Source organism: Tachysurus fulvidraco, chromosome 24, assembly GCF_022655615.1.
Source record: "Tachysurus fulvidraco isolate hzauxx_2018 chromosome 24, HZAU_PFXX_2.0, whole genome shotgun sequence".
Classification (NCBI taxonomy): Eukaryota; Metazoa; Chordata; class Actinopteri; order Siluriformes; family Bagridae; genus Tachysurus; species Tachysurus fulvidraco.
In genome coordinates, this window is record NC_062541.1 from 1,255,900 (window position 1) to 1,263,399 (window position 7,500).

The window sequence follows — 7,500 nt, forward strand, 5'->3', positions numbered from 1 at the left end:
ACTAAAACCCTCACGCTAAAAATACTGCAGTCTGAAAGTGGGGGGGCTCCGAGAGGGGGAGAGAGACCCTGAGGACGAGAAAGGAGGAGTTTGTGTCCAGTGGATTGTGGTTTAATACAGAAGTGTGTAACCAAACGAATGTGTAGTGTCTCTGATTACACACACACCTTTACACACTTAAACACATCACACACACACACACTCTCATACACTCTCACATATGCACACACACATACTCTCATACACTCTCTCACAAAGGCACACACACACTCTCACACACTTAAACACATATCACACACTCTCTCTCACACACTTAAACACATATCACACACACACTTTCTCTCACACACTCTCGTACACTCTCTCACATACGCGCGCGCACACACACACACACACACACACACAGTCTCTCTCACATACACACACTCACACCACAGACACACTCACAAGTGTTCACTGCTGGACCCTGGAGCAAGGTCCTTAATCCTTAATTGCTCAGTTGTATAAAAATGAGAAGTTGTAAGTCACTCTGGATTACAGAATCTGACAAATTCAAGTTTATTTGTATTGCACTTTTAACCATGAACTTTGTCTCAAAGCAGCTTTACAGAACAAACATGAAACAAAACGTTAATACAGCGATACCTCGAGATACGAGTGCATTGACATGCGAATTGTTTGAGGTACGAGCTGTGATTCGAACAAATTTTTGAGATACAAACATCCGAGCCGCTGAAACAAAGATCCCCAACAACCACGTGTGAGATACGAACATCCGAGCCGGTTTTTATTAAAACGACCGGCAGATGTTAGTGAGGAAAGAGTGACAAAAAAGGCAAAAACAAGTGAAGAGAAAAGCGTTGAAGAAAATGAAGCAAAATGAATGTAAAGAAAACAGAAATTGTAGCAATTAAGTTTAGTTACGTTAAGAGAATTTCAGTTATTTCATTCATTCATCTTCTACCGCTTATCCGAACGTCTCGGGTCACGGGGAGCCTGTGCCTATCTCAGGCATCATCGGGCATCGAGGCAGGATACACCCTGGACGGAGTGCCGACCCATCGCAGGGCACACACACACTCATTCTCAAGGTCACGGAACGAATTAAACTCGTATCTCTAGGTATTACTGTATGGAAGTGACGTGACATACGGCTAAGTACAGTGACCCAGACTCAGAATTCGTTCTCTGCATTTGACCCATCCAAAGTGCACACACACACAGCAGTGAACACACACACACACACAGCAGTGAACACACACAGCAGTGAACACACACACACACACACAGCAGTGAACACACACAGCAGTGAACACACACAGCAGTGAACACACACAGCAGTGAACACACACAGCAGTGAACACACACACCGTGAACACACACACCGTGAACACACACACACAGCAGTGAACACACACCCGGAGCAGTGGGCAGCCATTTATGCTGCGGCGCCCGAGGAGCAGTTGGGGGTTCGGTGCCTTGCTCAAGAGCACCTCAGTCGTGTGGCCGGCCCGAGACTCGAACCCACAACCTTAGGATCACGAGTCAGACTCTCTAACCATTAGGCCACGACTTGCCCAATAAAGGTTTATATAAAGATTAATATAATACAAAGTCCCAGATTAATATTAGTTATATATAAATGTGTATGTATTTATCCCCAATGAACAAGTCTGAGGTGACTCAGGTGACTGTGGGGAGGAAAAACTCCCTTAGATGGTAAAGGAAGGAACCTTGAGAGGAACCAGACTCAAAGGGGAACCTCATCCTCATCTGGGTGACACTGGGGGTGTGATTATATAACCTCATCCTCATCTGGGTGACACTGGGGGTGTGATTATATAACCTCATCCTCATCTGGGTGACACTGGGGGTGTGATTATATAACCTCATCCTCATCTGGGTGACACTGGGGGTGTGATTATATAACCTCATCCTCATCTGGGTGACACTGGGGGTGTGATTATATAACCTCATCCTCATCTGGGTGACACTGGGGGTGTGATTATATAACCTCATCCTCATCTGGGTGACACTGGGGGTGTGATTATATAACCTCATCCTCATCTGGGTGACACTGGGGATGTGATTATATAACCTCATCCTCATCTGGGTGACACTGGGGGTGTGATTATATAACCTCATCCTCATCTGGGTGACACTGGGGATGTGATTATATAACCTCATCCTCATCTGGGTGACACTGGGGGTGTGATTATATAACCTCATCCTCATCTGGGTGACACTGGGGGTGTGATTATACAGGTCCTTCTCAAAAAAATAGCATATTGTGATAAAAGTTCATTATTTTCCATAATGTAATGATAAAAATTAAACTTTCATATATTTTAGATTCATTGCACACCAAGTGAAATATTTCAGGTCTTTTATTGTTTTAATGCTGATGATTTTGGCATTACAGCTCATGAAAACCCAAAATTCCTATCTCAAAAAATTAGCATATTTCATCGACCAATAAAAGAAAAGTGTTTTTAATACAAAAAAAGTCAACCTTCAAATAATTATGTTCAGTTATGCACTCAATATTTGGTCGGGAATCCTTTTGCAGAAATGACTGCTACAATGCGGCGTGGCATGGAGGCAATCGGCCTGTGGCACTGCTGAGGTGTTATGGAGGCCCAGGATGCTTCGATAGTGGCCTTAAGCTCATCCAGAGTGTGTCTCTCAAGGCGTCTCTCTCAAGGCGTCTCTCAACTTTCTCTTCACAATATCCCACAGATTCTCTATGGGGTTCAGGTCAGGAGAGTTGGCAGGCCACAGCACAGTAAACCATTTACCAGTGGTTTTGGCACTGTGAGCAGGTGCCAGGTCGTGCTGAAAAACTAAATCTTCATCTCCATAAAGCTTTTCAGCAGATGGAAGCATGAAGTGCTCCAAAATCTCCTGATAGCTAGCTGCATTGACCCTGCCCTTGATAAAACACAGTGGACCAACACCAGCAGCTGACATGGCACCCCAGACCATCACTGACTGTGGGTACTTGACACTGGACTTCAGGCATTTTGGCATGTCCTTCTCCCCAGTCTTCCTCCAGACTCTGGCACCTTGATTTCCGAATGACGTGCAAAATTGGGCTACATGTGCCGCGTTCCCCAGGTCAGGCGCTTCTGCCGCTGTTTCTGGTTCAAAAGTGGCTTGACCTGGGGAATGCGGCACCTGTAGCCCATTTCCTGCACACGGTGGCTCTGGATGTTTCTACTCCAGACTCAGTCCACTGCTTCCGCAGGTCCCCCAAGGTCTGGAATCGGTCCTTCTCCACAATCTTCCTCAGGGTCCGGTCACCTCTTCTCGTTGTGCAGCGTTTTTTGCCACACTTTTTCCTTCCCACAGACTTCCCACTGAGGTGCCTTGATACAGCACTCTGGGAACAGTCTATTCGTTCAGAAATTTCTTTGTGTCTTACCCTCTCGCTTGAGGGTGTCAATGATGGCCTTCTGGACAGCAGTCAGGTCGGCAGTCTTACCCATGATTGCGGTTCTGAGTAATGAACCAGGCTGGGAGATTTTAAAAGCCTCAGGAAGCTTTTGCAGGTGTTTAGGGTTAATTAGTTGATTCAGATGATCAGGTTAATATCTTATTTAGAGAACCTTCTCATGATATGCTAATTTTTTGAGATAGGAATTTTGGGTTTTCATGAGCTGTAATGCCAAAATCATCAGTATTAAAACAATAAAAGACCTGAAATATTTCACTTGGTGTGCAATGAATCTAAAATATATGAAAGTTAAATGTTTATCATTACATTATGGAAAATAATGAACTTTTATCACAATATGCTAATTTTTTGAGAAGGACCTGTATATATACAGTCTGATAAATGTTGTAGTGATGAGGAGGTTGTTGTCCTCAAACACCACATGGAGTTGGTATCTTCTCTTTAGTGTAACAGTCTAACTGGAGCTGTAGATCTGTAGATGTCTCAGGATCCACAGAGTCGCCTTCATCTCAGTGGACGTCCAAAATCTTCATCACACAGAAGACGATCAGAGCTGCTACAGTGTCTGGATGCCTCGGGATGGTAGAAAGAGAGACGCAGTGGAGAGGAATTAATGTAGCTGCTGTTTATAATATTAGTAAGCACTAGATGATAATGTGCATTTGGTCTGATGTAATAGTGCACAATATTATGGGATGTCAAGTGTCACACACAGAATGACAGTCCCTCATGTCGGTCTTTTCTCACGCTCTCTCGCCACACACAGAAAAACTTTTTGACTATTTATCATATATTTAATAAGCCGCAGCGCCCAAAACGTATCAGTCCGCACCGCTGTCTCTATGGAAACGGGCAGGAATCAAGTGCGTCTCCCCTGGAGCTCTTAGTCAAGCCTGACACTTATCAGCCAATCAAAAACAAGAGGCTACACAACAGCAAATCAGAAAATAGCACTGTTGTATCTGGGTAAGATTTAACACAACAACTAATGAAAAAAAAAACATTCATTAGAGAGGGTAATTTCGATGGTGGGTTTGAACAAAACCTCAACAGGAAACACTTCGTCTCTGGATGGGACATTGTCCTCAATCATGTCCCTAAAAATGTCTGGGCTTGTGCTGAACTGTTTTATATGGAAGCAACATTACACATGATAAAGGGGTCCAAAAAGGTAACAAACACTTACAATAAACACCACCAGTCATAATCTCTCTCTCTCTCTCTCTCTCTCTCTCTCTCTCACACACACACACACACACACACACACACACACACACACACACACACACACACACACACACACACACTAATAAATGGAAATTAAACAAAGACATTGTATCGGAGATGTCACACTTGCCTGTCTTCAGAACTTGAGATCCCTGTAGATACAGATACATGGGAGCTAAACCATTAAGAGCCTTGTACGTAAGTAGCAGCAGTTTGTAATCAGTTCTAAACTTAACAGGTAGCCAGTGTAGAGATGATAACATTGGGGTTAAAGGTCATACTTTCTTGTCCTAGTGAGAACTCTGGCAGCTGCATTTAGGACTAACTGTAACCTATTTATTAAAGATGCAGGACAACCACCTAGTAATGCATTACAATAGTCCAGTCTAGAGGTCATGAAGGCATCAACTAGCTTCTCAGCATCAGATACAGACAGGATGGTGTGTGTGTGTGTGTGTGTGTGTGTGTGTGTGTGTGTGTGTGTGTGTGTGTGTGTGTGTGTGTGTGTGTGTGTGTGTGTGTGTGTGTCTGTGCGTTGCGTGTGTGTGCGTGCGTGTGTGTGCATGTGTGTCTGTACGCATAAGTGTATGTGTGTGTGTGTGTGTGTGTGTACGCATAAGTGTATGTGTGTGTGTGTGTGTGTGTGTCTGTGTGTGTGTCTGTACGCATAAGTGTATGTGTGTGTGTGTGTGTGTGTGTACGCATAAGTGTATGTGTGTGTGTGTGTGTCTGTGTGTGTGTCTGTACGCATAAGTGTGTGTGTGTGTGTGTGTGTGTGTGTGTGTGTGTGTGTGTGTGTGTGTGTGTGTGTGTGTACGCATAAGTGTATGTGTGTGTGTGTGTGTGTGTGTGTGTGTGTGTGTACGCATAAGTGTGTGTGTGTGTGTGTGTGTGTGTACGCATAAGTGTAAGTGTGTGCGTGTGTGTGTCTGTGTGTGTGTGTGTGTGTGTGTGTGTGTGTGTGTGTGTGTGTGTGTGTGGATTTGATATATGTCGCTTTGTGCTTTAAGCTACAGCTTAATTTAGACAGAAGTATTTCTGACCGACCTCGTTTTAACATTCCTTACGTTCAAGGACTGTGTATGTGTGTCTGTGTCTGTGTGTGCGCGCGCGTGTGTGTGTGTGTGTGTGTGTGTGTGTGTGTGTGTGTGTTTGTGAAGTAATCAGGACACAAAAGCAGGTCAGATGTAATAGATGATAAATGAGTGTGTCGGTTTAAGTGGACAGAAGAATAAACTGGTTTATATGCTGAAAAATAATATTTAAGGACAAAATGGCTTTAACTTAATGGATACACACACAAACACACACACACACACACACACACACATACAAACACACACACACAGACACACACACACAGATACAAACACACACACACAGACACACACACACACAGACACACACACACACACACTTATGCGTATATACACACACACACACTTATGCGTATATACACACACACACTTATGCGTATACACACACACACACTTATGCGTATACACACACACACACACACACGTACACTTATGCGTATACACACACACACACACGCACACACTCTTATGCGTACACACACACGTACACTTATGCGTATACACACACACACACACACACACACGTACATTTATGCATATACACACACACACGTACACTTATGCGTATACACACACACACACACACACACACGTACACTTATGCGTATACACACACACACACATATATCTATATAAACAGGGTATCATCAGTTCCTACCTAACTCTATCCTCATCATCCTCTCGTCTCACACCAGTCACCATCATGTAACACACCCACACATCTCCTCTTTGTCCTTCCTCTTGACCTCTGACCTGCAGCTCCATCTCCTACATCCTGCTACCAATATAACATCTCCCTCCTCTGTACATGTCCAAACCATCTCAGTCTAGTCTCTCTGTCCTCGTCCCCAAAACAGACAACCTGAGCTGTCCCTCTGATGTCCTCACTCCTAATCCTGTCCATCCTCGTCACTCCTAAAGAGAACCTCAACGTCCTCATCTCTCATCCTCTACCTCCATCTCTGCTACCTCCATCTCTGCTACCTCCATCTCTGCTACCTCCATCTCTGCTACCTCCATCTCTGCTACCCCCATCTCTGCTACCTCCATCTCTGCCTCGTGTCTTTTCCTCACTGCTACAGTCTCTAACACATACAGCAGAGCTGCTCTCACTACTGTCTTCTACACCTTTCCTTTTATTCTTACTGACACTCTTCTGTCTTACACACACACACACACACACACACACACACACACACACACACACACACACACCACTCCTGACACTCATCTGTCTCACACACACACAACACTCCTGACTCCTGCCCTCAGATAATCTAAAATTAGAATAGCAGAGACACAGATAGAGTGTGTGTGTGTGTGTGTGTGTGTGTGAGTCTCTGAGTGTGTGAGTGCGTATGTGTGTGTGTTTGTGAGTGTGTGTGTGCACGTGTGTGTGAGTGCGTGTGTGTGTGCACGTGTGTGTGTGTGTGTGCACGTGTGTGTGAGTGCGTGTGTGTGTGCACGTGTGTGTGTGTGCGTGTGTGAGAGTGCATGTATGTGAGTGCGCGTGTGTGAGCATTTGTGTGTGAGTGCGTGTGTGCATGTGTACACGTGTGTGTGTGCATGTGTTTGTGTGTGTGAGTGCGTGTGTGTGTGTGTGAGTGCGTGTGTGAGAGTGCGCGTGCGTGTGTGTGAGTGCGTGTGCGTGTGAGAGAGTGCGTGTGTGTGCGTGCGTGTGTGGTCCCCAATCAGTTCAGCTGCTCTCAGACAATCTAT

At 44.8% G+C, this 7,500-nt stretch overlaps 1 protein-coding gene across 1 annotated transcript in view; it reads left to right on the forward strand.

Annotated features, from left to right (window-relative positions):
• The window catches only part of LOC113649587 (SH3 and cysteine-rich domain-containing protein 2-like), a 12,864-nt gene extending 12,729 nt beyond the window's left edge, over positions 1-135 (forward strand). The window contains exon 11 of the mRNA XM_047807826.1: positions 1-135. This exon is cut by the window's left edge and continues 129 nt beyond it. The gene's annotated coding sequence lies outside the window, so the exon portion shown is untranslated.
• The last annotated feature ends 7,365 nt before the right edge of the window (positions 136-7,500 follow it).